Below are 12,643 nucleotides of genomic sequence, written 5' to 3'. Positions count from 1 at the left end.
CATTAAAAATCATTTCGGTGACTTTCCCCCTTCGTAATGAGATGGAGTGATTAGAGGAGCTTTCACAATTACGCCGCCGTTTTCCTTTAAGACACATATGAAAATTCCTTCCCTTTCTCAGCCCTTGGCACGTTCAGAGTTACTGTTCCCACTCACAGCTGTCACTACCATGCAAACTTAATAAATTCCATCTATGCATGACTTACTTAGCTAACCTCCATCCACCAGAGATATACGCTTCTTACTCAGACAAGCAGGACAATAACAGAGTAAAGCTTCAAAACAATAGCTCTCATGTTTCAAATATGTATAATATGGCACGGGGCTTATCCCAGCCCTGGTGATCCTACCCTACAGAAAGGAGCTTTTCTTTCATACTATTTAACTTCTGGAATTCCTTTTCCTGTGTTTGTTTGTTGTTTTTATTATTTTTTTACTATTATTATTCAAAAGCAGTTTGAAAATGCACAGGACAGCCAATATTGAAAAGAGAGCTCTTCCAAAAAAACATACAGGTTATCAGAGGAGGAATGAAATAAAGGAAGAGTTGAACGGACAGGGTCTCCCTCCCCGAGCAGAACAGACCCCAAAACACAGGCAGCCAGATTCTGACCGAACCATCCTTTGAAATTTCCAGCACCAAATGAAACCTCTGGATTTTTTGCGAATTTAAATCCTCATAACCTAGGGCAAAGTCTGGCCCCAAACAATTTTGTCAGCAGCAAATTCATCGTGCGCATTGAACCCTACCGACGAGCAGCCTCAGGTCACACACCACGCAGCAAACCTCTCCCCTCTGCCACCTTGTCCGTCAGGAGAGCCATCAGCACTTTTTGGAAGAGCTCAGCACTTTCCAGAATTAACACCGCGAGAGAAGTAACCATGTCTATGTTAAATAAATACTCCCAGATGCCAGGTAAAATGCACATCAGCGCGCATCAGGCAGCCGCACAAGGTGTCTGGAGGCGGTGGAACAAAGTGTGCTTCACTTTGCATTAGAGCGGCGGAGCGCTGAAGCCTACAAGCAACAGAAAAATGCAGGACGCGTGATTTTACTAGGTGCTTCCTCCCAAGATGTCCTGGGGCCAGGCGCTGTCCTGGCTCCCAACCTACATAATTTTGATGAAATCAATGGGAGTTTATCAGCGTATCGTAAAATGACAGGAGCCAGATGCAACAGGATTGAACCTCGGCACAGGTGAGGACAAACAGCAGCAGGGCCGCTGGTGCTGGTAGTGGCTGATAACTCAGGCCTGGAGATGGGCATCTGAGAGGCTCATTTGGATGTTCAGTCTCTCGTGGCCCAGTTTCTCCTATTGGGCCAGACCCCTAGACCTTATAAAATGATGGATTAACAGATTTAGCCTGCTATACATTGCCAAGGTGCTGGGGCATAACGGGAAGGAAAAATAAATGCTTTCAGTAGATCCAGTGCAATTTTGAAGGTGTGAATCTAGAAGATGTGGAATTGATACAGACTATCAGCAAATATCTTTTCTTTGTGTTAATTTTATCCTGCAGAGCTTGGGGTCAAACCTGAAGAAGGGGGCACGAGCAGCGACGTTTGCCTGGAGTTGTTGTTCCTCTGCTGGCCCCGAACTGCCAATGGGAGACCAATAGCAGGTCCCATGCCACGACCACACACCTCGTGCTCCCTTGCTGCGACCAGACGTGATCCTGCGAGGTGCCCCTGCAAAAGGCGGGTCAGGGGAAGCTGAGGGCATTCGGGGAAGTTGCATGAAATCTGGCCCTCTTCCTAGAGCACAGCTTACTTACGGTATCTGCCCTCCTTTTTCACAGAAAGAGATTGCACAACAAGTGGGACATGCAAACCTATCAGAAAGGTGTACCGTAACAAACATAGTTTTGAAACGCCATTTCTTACAGCACATTCATACAATTAAATTCTATTATAGTCTCAATTTCCACTCGGAAAATGGATGTCATAAGAGCGTGTATAAATTATTCACATCTTTACTAAATGAAGGGCTATCAAAAAATTGTCACAGGCTATCCGTATGCAGTATGACTTGAGACACAATTGACAACGTAACTAATATTTTTAATATCCAAGTTATTTCGTAATTACAAGAACGCTGATATTTTACAGGACTAGTTCAAAGTGGGAAAGTAGGAAGACTGGTAAACTTGGCAAAACCTTCGGGCTTGGTCCCGCATCCTTCGCACACCCAAAGCCAGAAGCGCGCAGTGCTGTTACGGCCCGGTGGGTACTTTTGGGTATGCACAGAATGAAGAAATAGAGCCCCATAGTGGTTAATCCCCAAAGCTAAAAATAAAAACAAAACAAAACCCTACTGAAACCAAAGCCTTTTAAGCTGCTATCTTGTATTTTAAGCAATTTATTAAAATGTTAATTATCTGAGTGACATTATGCTCGGATAGAAGGGGAAAAGGCATTTTGAAAATTGTGCGCTTTTTTAACCGGGAGGGTAATTCACAGATTTTTTTCCAAAATGACAATTTCTTTTTTATTCAGCAGCTTGAACACTAAGTCGGAGCACTCTTCAGACTGCAAATATAGCAATTATCCCAAGTAATGCTTTGACACTGTTACCACAGGCAAGTGGCCAAAGTGCATCAGCAGTCAAAATATCTAAGCAAGTTAACAAGCTCCTTTTACTCTCTGCAGAGCAGGAGAAGAAAGGGAATCCAACCCCTGAGAAATGTGAAAATAAAGGAGAGAGAAAGGCTGCTGGTGTTTGTTAAAGGAAACGGTGTCGCTGCCTCGGCCTGATCAAGGTGCGATGCCCGCGTCCCTGACAGATGTCCCCGGCTGGGGCTGACGGCGAGGGTTTCTCCCTGCCTAATGACCGGCTGCGCCCACCCGGCCTCGCCACCGGCCCGCACCTTGCCCCCACGGCCGCTCGCAGGGTCCCCGCTCGCTCTCGGCCCCCTCGGCCCCGTTTTTTCTTTTCAGCTCCGCTTGCAAAAATGCCCCCACATGTACCGTACAAAAGGCATCTAAACTCATTAAGTAAATTCCCAAAGAACTATTAACAACTCATTTTGCTTCGGCCAGAGATATCAGATTTAATTAGGTGAGCGGTGTTGATGGGGTGCAAAAACAAAAGGCATCTCCTGTCTGAAAAGGTTCAGGTCCTATGTAGGCCCCATTCTTCCCTCTATGGCACAGACAATAATTGAGCATTTTTTTTAAAGAGCATAGGGATGAAAAGAGGAGTCTGTGTTGCAGACAAAAGCCTTCAACTAAGATTTGTTTTCCTTTCTCACCAGGTGACTTAAAGGGAAAAAATCTTCAGCTGTACAGAAGCGGCTATAACCTACAGCGCGAGCACAGTGACGGAGAATATAAAACAGCTCTAACAAGCATAATTTTTGCAAGCGATTAATCAAAATGCATTTAGCCAGTCATTTCCAATGATAATCAAAAGACCTGCTTAAAACAATAATCATTTGGCAATAATAACAGTTGCGCTCCTTCAAACGCCAGCGGGCCGCGCTGCCCAGCAGGAGCCGCCCGCGCCGTCCCCGAAGCGGTGGCCCGGGGGCTGCAGGATCCGGTGGCCACGGCGGGCCACCAGGTTGCCCGGACAGATGCCCCACACGGCCCGGCGATGCGAGGCAGCAGCAGCCCCCCGTTCGTTTCGTCTCTGGCTTTAAATCGTTGGGTTAATGCTACGCGGAGGTCTTGCCAGTTGTCGGTTTAGAGCAGTATTATCTGGGTGGTGGAATAATACCACCGCATTACTCGGTGTGTAATGGGAATTTTTTTTTTTCCTAACGGCTTCCAGAGGCTTCGGAGATCACACATTGTTCAGGGAAAGAGTCGTTCCCCTTTTAAACTACATCTTCAAATTAAGAGGCTTAAGAAATACTAACAATTGACATATGCCTTTGTGGTACCAGCTATTCCTGAAGACCTCTGAGCAAATTCCTCCTCTCTCCTTCCCTCTTGCCTTGCAACAGCTCTGAGATGAAAAAAGCAAATCCCGCGTTAGGCAGTCAGCGTGTCAGATCTGAGACCACTCCGCATTCGGAGAATATATCTTTATAATTTAAGGCTTACAAGGAGCATGCACCAATTAACACTGTGCAACAAGCCTTTGGTACAAATCATCATTAAATAAACACGCCAAAGCTTTTCAGAACCAGAAGCTACAAATGATAACAAAAGAAGTCAGCAGACCCAGTGTGAAAGCTCCAAAACCTCCTCCAAAACGTCCTCCCATGCCATTACAGGAGCTACACAAAAAGCAGTGCCTCGCAGAGCTGCCACAAGCAAAAAAAAATAAAAAATAAATAAAAAAGGGGGGGGGGGGGTTTAAAATCTGCCATTGTGATTTTTAATCATTGGAAAACATTTAATGGACTGTATTTTATGCCTGCGAGATATGAGCACTGCAGTCCAAGACAGGAAGAGTAACAGGACACTCTTCCAGCCCTGAAAGTCAACAAAAAATAATTTGGAAGTATTTTTAACTTATTTTATCTGAGCCCCTGACAGTTAATTTGGTGTGAAAAACTGCAACAGTAGAAAACAGATGTTAAGGGGCAAGCATATAGTTAAGGTCAAAACAAACATAAAACACAGCTTCCATTTCTAAGGGAAAAAAGATTTGTCCAGCAACAGGTTTTATGCTAAACCTGCTTTTTTATTGTTCTGCTTGTGATATCTGTAGACTACACAATGCAATACTGTCTGCCATAGTGCAATACCTCTCAGCACTAGTAATTTAAGACTTTCTTCTCTGTAATACACTAAACCATCATAACCTGTCTCTTCCTATTTAGTTTAACCTACAACCACCACATACTGATTTGGCTGTGTGTGGCTTTCTCTATTGCCATTTATTACTCCGCTCGACTCCTGAAATTCTGTTTGCAATTTAAGGCCACAAATTAGAAGCGTAAGTCATCTGTTTCCTATAATCCCCCTGTCAGGGCTGGAATCACATTTGGAGCTCAGCACCAAGCGCGGTCCTGGGCCGCCGCTGCCTCCCCGATTGGCCACGCGGGCGAAAAGCTGCGCTGGGAATAAATAACACCCAGCCCCGCGTGGCCGCCGGCGGCGCGGAGGGGCAGCGGGAGAAGCCGCCCGCGCAGGAGGGAGAAATGCTATCGCACGGCCCTCGCCCTCGGAAATATCCTAACTGCGGGATGGGGGATTGCTGCGGGGTTGGGTTTTTTCTCTGTATATGTTTTTTTTTTTTCCTCTCTTTTTTTTTTTTTTTGAAGCCGTCACATAGGGATTGCTCATAACTTGTTCGCTCCGAGTCTTCGGCGAGTTGTGCCACCTTTGTCACACGGCACATTTTCTTAGTCCTGTCTTCTGCTGTCCTAATTAACTGTTTTTCCCCCGCGCGGCAGGCACTGTACGCAGCTAAAATGGAGATTCTAACACACCGACTCCATTTTTCTCTTTTTTTTTTTTTCTGTAATTATTCTAATGAATCCATGCATTTGTTCCTTTGATGCCAGTGGAAAAAGATTTTAAGTATGGAGATGAGAAATCTTAAAAGCAGATCTTTTTTTTTTTTCCTCCCAACAAAACCTTAGTTAAAAAAAGAAAAAAAAAGAAAAAAAAAAAAAAAACAAGGAAAAAAAAAAACATTTTTTTTTCATTCAAACATTTGCTGTTCTGCCCAAAATTTGAATATTATTCACTTTCCTTTAAGACATTTTACTAGTAGTTCCTGACTGCCACTGATAGGAGCAAAAAGCTGTCAGTATTTCCTACATTACATTATTTGAAGCTTTCTCTTTTTTGCTCTGTGAGTAAGACAGCATATCCTGTTACAATCTGAAAAGAGCAAGAGAAAGCATCTGTAAGGACCCCAGTTCAGAATAGCAGTCGGTGGGAAAAGCCTCTCTAGCTAGCAGCCCAATGGGAGCACTGCTCTGCTTGGAGGGAGAGGAGAAAAAAAAAAAAAAAAAGAAGAAAAAAAAGGCAAAGAAAAAAAAAAAACTAGATGCCATTAATAAAAAATCATCTAACTGACTCATATTTACTAATAGATATACTTTTCCACAGGCTTTGAACTTCTAACAAGCGAATCAACTTGTTTTAAGCAGCACGCTCTGGTCGTGTAGACAGCCAAATGCTGAGCTCTGCACTGTGATCCAGGCTGAGCTGCAGCAAATATTTTTTTTCCCTTGGATTTAAGCAAAACAATAAAAACCTTATAATTTTTGTTTAAGTTAGAGGAGTCCTAAAAAAGAACATTCCACTGCTCTTTGTGCTTCTGTAACTTAAAAATTGGCTGTGCTTTTAAGTGAAATTTGGCAGGCTGTTAGTCTACAATGTGACTAGGATATTTGGACATAACAAAATTGGCCAAGATATGATATTTTAAATGGAACTACTGTTCATGCAATTTCCTAAGGATTTTTTTTTTACTATGCATTTGGTATTACAGTTTTATACACACAAATAAATACGTATTATGAGTCCATAATATACGAATGCAAACTATTGTCAAGATGCATTTACAGCCCGTACTGTGATGATTCCTGAGCAAAAAGGCACTCTCATAATAATGAATGCCCATTATTATAAATAAGCACACAGTAGAAATAACTCATGGCACACAAAAGCACACGCAAACCACTTGGTTTGTTCCAGAGCTCAGACACCAGCGCTACTATTGCCGAGCTCTGCGTTGGAAGAGCAACTGGAGTCCTGCCATAGAAATGAGCAGCATGCTAAGGAGCAGATGTTCCTCTTTGGAGAGGTGGGGGAAGTCTTCACCAAAATGTTGGTGGCCCCTTCTGGCTTGCCGAGACAAGCCAACTGCCAAAATGCTGCCCTGGAACTCGGATGGACCTGTCTCCTAAAAATCTGGAAGCTATAGGAGGTGCATCTACACCAGCGGTAAAAAGCACTTTGCAAGTCGTGTTCAGACACCGTTTCAAATCTGTGGCGGGGGCCAGGAGACTTCTTCTCCTCCACTGAAACCTCACGCGCTTCCAGAATGACATGCGCGCTGACCGTATTGCTGGGTAGAAGCAGGGCTGGCGTGTGCCAGGTTCCACACAGACAGACACATGGTGTAAAGTCAAATTGGCCATTGCTTTTATTAATTACCAATTGAACCAAACTGAGCAACTTAACCCCGGGCCTGGAAGCGGTGCCAGCTCCTCTGCAAGCGATGCCACCGCTCAGCCTCCCCCAAAAGTCACCGAGGGCTGCCCGTCTGCCTCGCGGCTCGCCCTGCCGGCACGCACGGTGCAGCCCTGGCTGCTGCACCGTGGCTCCACCAGCAAGAAAAGCTGTTTCTGCTCTCCTGTGTTCGCTCAACTCTATAAAAATCAAAGAAAAATTGTATTCGTTTTGCTCGTCCCAGGGTTATGAATTAAAAAAGATGGCGAGTGATTTGCTATACGAAAAACGCAACCGTATTTTACATAGTAGCACACATAAACTGCATCCCAAAATGCATTATGCATTAAAATACACAGCAGCAACCTAGGATGTACGTTAGAGGCAAGAGTGGTTCAAAACCACCCTGTTGTGAACAGGTGAAAATATTTAGCCACAAAGCTGTAGGAATACTTGCTCTGCTGCTGTCCTGCAGGTAATTAGGGTCAGTCAGGGCACGACACCGGGGCGAGGAACTCCGGAGGAGAGATCTGCACCTCCTGCCGAGCAGAGCACCTTGAGGAGAGGTGGGAAATGCCTTTGGTTTAGAAGGCATGGAGAAAATAGGGAGGTAAGCAACTACAACGATAGCCCAGGGAGAAAAAGGAGAAACAGAAATGGTTGAAGCAATATGGGAAGCAGGAGAGGAAGGTGATCTGTGGCCCTGGATCAATTATCAGTAATCATAAGCCGACGCTCAGCTTTTGCTCACTAAAAACCAAGTTGCACAAACCTGTGGCCGTTACAGTAATCCAAACAACCCTGGGGATGCTATTTGGAATAAACCAGAGGGAGTACAAGAGCAGTTTGGAATTAACAACACAGTTTTGACTTAAAAATGTATTTTTGAATTAAGCAGGCTGTTCTGAAGTGGAGCCTAAAGTCACCTGTGGACACGGAGTTGTTTTCGTCCTGTTCCTCAGAGCACAGAAAGTGATGGGCACGGGGGTGGGGGTGAGCAGGGACGTCAGGAACGCAATCCAGTCATCGTTCTGGGCTTCCCAAGCCCTGCAGGAAACATCCCAAATCCACACAATGTTCCCCAGCGCTATGTTTTGCCTATGGATCTCCAAGTGATCTGACAGATGTGTAAATTCACACCGAGCCAAAGAACTGCCCCGGGATAATACAGCTGTGCACGCTAAGGAGAGCAAGTTATTCCAGCATTAGCTTGTGGACAGAAAAATGTCTTTTAACCCACCTTTTGCTTCCAGGTGTACAGTTGCCTGAGGTCATTTGGGGCTGGTTTCGCTCCGTTGCGGTCAAGCTGACCCCCTTTTTTGCCCATTAAAAACTCAACTGCAAAGAGAAGGATTTTCTTCTTTTTTTTTTCCTTTTTTTTTTTTTTGCTAATAGAGTGAGTGTTTAACAGGCAATGCAAGGATGAGCAGATTTTCTTAAATGCCAAATGTTGATGGATACACAGTGCAGAGACGCTAGTATCATAGGCTGTAAATGTCACTTAGCCTCAAGTATCCCTCTGTCCAACACTGTTATAACAAGGTGCTTTTAAAATTGGAACAGGATTTACACCAGAGAGGTGTGAAGCAAGGATACATTTTTTACCCAGTGATAGCTCATCAGCATGTTACAGAAACCTGGCACGGTTCTGGCAATGCTAGAGAGTTACTCAAACCCACAGTGATTTACAGGGATTGTTCTTAATGGTTGCAAAACGAGCTATTACTGGATGTCCCAAAAGCAGCTTTGAGCATAATAGGCTGGTTTGTGATACACCGATCAAAGTAGCCAAACAATCCGGAACATATTAATTACAGACAGAAAACAGATTGTTCCTAAAAATACAGCCTTACTCTGTCTTTTCATGGAAAAGCAGTTTCTCAGTAGGTGAAGAAGTGCACAATAATTTGGGCTCCAAACCAATCCACGTGTATCTTCAGCAGGGCGCGGTCAGCCGCAGCCACTCCCTTCCACCAATATTTACCAGACAAAGTTATTAACCCCACATTAATCATTGGTTACAGTCATCGTGGAGTCATATAATAGCTGAGAGATTACAACTTTGGAGATGGGGTGCAGTAAAAAAGGGTTGGAAGGACAAATAAATGCTTATAACACACAGGTTATTACTTCAAATCAAAAACTTGTTTTTTTTCCAGGCACTATATCAAAATTACTCAGAAAAAAAAAAGTGTCATTTCCAGGTATTTGGGATAGGGGGAGGGGAAAGGGAGAGAAGAGGAAACATATCCCAGGGGTAAATGCATCAGATGTGAAATTATCATCGCCACCCTTGCTGTGCTACCTGTACCCCATTTGTAAATGTTGCAGGGAGGGAAGGGAGATGGGCTCAGAATATTTCCTTGCCCTGGAGTATGTAATTGAGGCTCCAATTCATTAATCCCTGTAAATCGCTGTTAAATATCCAAAAGACCAAGCCATTATTGCACAGGACTAGGGCATTCGCGCCATGATTTTTCTTTCCCTCTGGATCCTCTGGAGGTTCTTTATTAAAGATCTCTGAATTCGCAAGTCCCTGGTTGTGGAGCCAGAAATGGGGCAGCAAGAAACCACTGACTGGAGTGCTCATCCCCTCCCAACACAGATGTCATGGCCACGACCCTATGTAGGGAGCTAGTGGTGCCAGGAACAGCTCAGACATGGGTCCTGCTCCTCCCTGGTGGGTATGGTGCTTGCAGAGGCTCTGAGAAGCACAGGAATGCCTCCCTAGCAAGGGATCCTGACCGAAACCCAGACGTGTCCAAGCTGAATGCATCCTAAGGACGCAGAATTTCCCTTTCTCTGGACTGTATGCCGAGCATTTCTCTTCCCAATCCTTTCTCATACCACTGCTAGAGACCTAGAGACAATGCTGAGCAATGTGCTGCTGGCTTTCAAGAGGCAACTGAAAAATTCCCTCATTCATTCCAACCGAGCACTAAATGGGAAGATTTATACTGCAGGGCCAACTGTGTGAAGCTCTCTACGGCCGTTCTCCACTCCACAGCCATCTCATGAATGCTCTCAGGGAACGGGGCGGCGTGTGTCACGTCGGGGCATTTCACCAGCACGGCAGGACGTGCCATAGAGCAGCAGTGAACATGCAAACACACATACACACCAAAAAAAAAAAAAATGAAAATAGGCTGCTAGTTACTTTTCGAAACGTGAAGGTAAATGTGGCGTTCACATTGCTTTAACCTACAAAGCACAGCATCTCTCATGATGCTTTTTGGGTTTATTACCATAAAACTTCATGCAGGAGCAGTGGAAGTAGTTCCATTTAATAAGATAATAAATGTTTTTGAATGACCTAAAGTGGTGCTTTACAGCATGAAAACTAAATTCCAGGAGGAAGGCTACAGATGGGAGCAAAAATCCCCACAGATTATCCTCAAATATTCTGGAGGATCTCTGTCTGTTTACCCCTTTATATAAATAAAGCATCAGCTAACTAGCAAGTATAATTTTAATTACAGAAACATAATCACGGATAAGGTGCATGCTCTGCAGGGAAAGTTACATTATTCAGGAAAGCACTGCCACACTTGGGATCCTCGGCATAAACAAACCAAAAGTCCACTGTGGATATTCAAAAATGACCTTAAAAGGCAGAATGCTCTCTGCTCATCTTTTTATGAATAACTCTCCTTATTGATCACCTCCCTGCATTTAATACCTAAGAATTTCTTCTCTGAGGCTTTGATTCTACAAAATATTCTGCATTGTAATGTGAATTCATGTTTAAAACTGAACCATGGATTTTGCAGGAGGACTGGGGCTGAATCTCTCCATCAGACACTGCGGCTCCTTCACGTCTGAGGACTATTCCTGCCCAAATTGGGCAGCCTTTGCTCCCCATACCGTTGGCAGAGCAGGTCTCTGCTCTCCCTCACCTCTGCCTTCCCTTGCTGCCTGTTTATCTCCTAAACGGTTTAAATCCTTATGTCTGTCCACATGGCCCTCCTGATCCCCCTCGGGCATCTGTCAGCAAACCAATCCAAAATTCCCTTCGTGCCGGTTGCGTTGGCCAGGTTTCCATACCCTGCGTCAGGGTGAGCAAGTTTTAAGGGAGAAGATGTCATCCCCGAGCAGTTGCCATCCTCTGGGGTTCTCCCATCCCATCCTTGAGACACCCACCTCCCCAGGCAGGCTCGTGCCGTCCCCAGAGCAGCTGTCCCCTAAGCATCCCGTGGGTCTCACTTCTTTGCTGGGTTCAGCCAAGCTTCTCTGCCCTTGTCGGGGTCAAATTCTGTCAGCTTTGGGATTTCAATCATTCTCTCCAGTGCCAACTCTTTTCAAAGGAAACAAATACAGATGCTTTGTACAAAGGAGAGAATGAAGGAAAACACCCGGCTTTTGATTTTATTGATATATATCAATGTAAACAACTTCAAGGAGTGCTGCTTAGAGAACACGTTATTTGTATGGTCTTTTTCATATATATAATTTCAGACTTTGTGAACGTTCTTAATCTGTTTTTATCTTCAGGAGTAGAAAACCAAAAATATAACGCTAGGTGACCTATAAAATTTTCTACAGATGGAGACAACCTTGCTAATGGGCCTCACAGACTCAGATAACTGACTCAGATTTCTTAAATTAGCCAAAGCCTGGTGTTAATGACAATCCTCATTGCCCGATCCAAAAACCTAAGTATGTTTTGCCCTTGATATGTAATCCATAATAGATTTTTAAACAATCCACACGATTTCCAGCGTTCAGAAAAACCTCTCAAACGAGTTTCTTCTCTAGGCGCCTCCTCAACGTGGAACAAGATCTTCTGTAAATGATTAGCACCAGCCGTCCTCTCCTTGCGCCTATCTTCTGGCAAGTCACAAGTGCCACCTCCCCCAGTGACGGAGCCAAGCCGACCAGAAGGAAACAGGGCTGTTGTAGTTTACAGTATCTCTTAGCACAGTGACAGCAAAACCTCCGTTTGCACCCTCCAGTGAAAAACGCAGCCATCCTCTGCACACCGCTGTGAGCGACGTCCCCGCAGAGCCACAGAAAATAACAGAAACTCAGCAAAGAGGAGTTGCTGCAATGCAGCTTCTGGATACAGCCAGCTATGCCTCCTTCAGGAGGGCATGAGAGCAAAATTTTGTTGGCCCAGTCCACCTCCAGGCCACATCTGTCTATACTTAGTACTTGAACTCTACAAAAATCTGCTTTTTAGGACATGTATGTGATAACTTGGATGGCATTAAAGCAATTTTACATTTTACAGCATCTGCTACCTGATGTGCCAAAACAACTGGCAATTTCTGTATCTTATTTCAAGAGAATTTGGCATTTTTCTGCACTGGTTTCTTCAAGTATACGTGGTGGATTCGCTTACCACTGAAGCATGGCAACCTCTAGCGCAGCGCGTGTTAACTCCTTCGCAGCACGGGACAACGCACAACCCCTTTGCACTGGAAGTGGAAAACACTGTAACCAATTAAAATTGCATGGAAAATGAATGCAGGCAAAATTTAATTATCCAAACTGGAATTTGTCTAGGACTTAAAGGCTAACACCCATATGGTTTTCAAAAAAGGCACAGTCTCTATAATGGCC

The sequence above is a fragment of the Anser cygnoides genome, chromosome 6, assembly GCF_040182565.1.
Source record: "Anser cygnoides isolate HZ-2024a breed goose chromosome 6, Taihu_goose_T2T_genome, whole genome shotgun sequence".
Taxonomy (NCBI): Eukaryota; Metazoa; Chordata; class Aves; order Anseriformes; family Anatidae; genus Anser; species Anser cygnoides.
The sequence above is the reverse complement of the archived record's forward strand: the minus strand, read 5'-3'. Positions refer to the sequence as shown.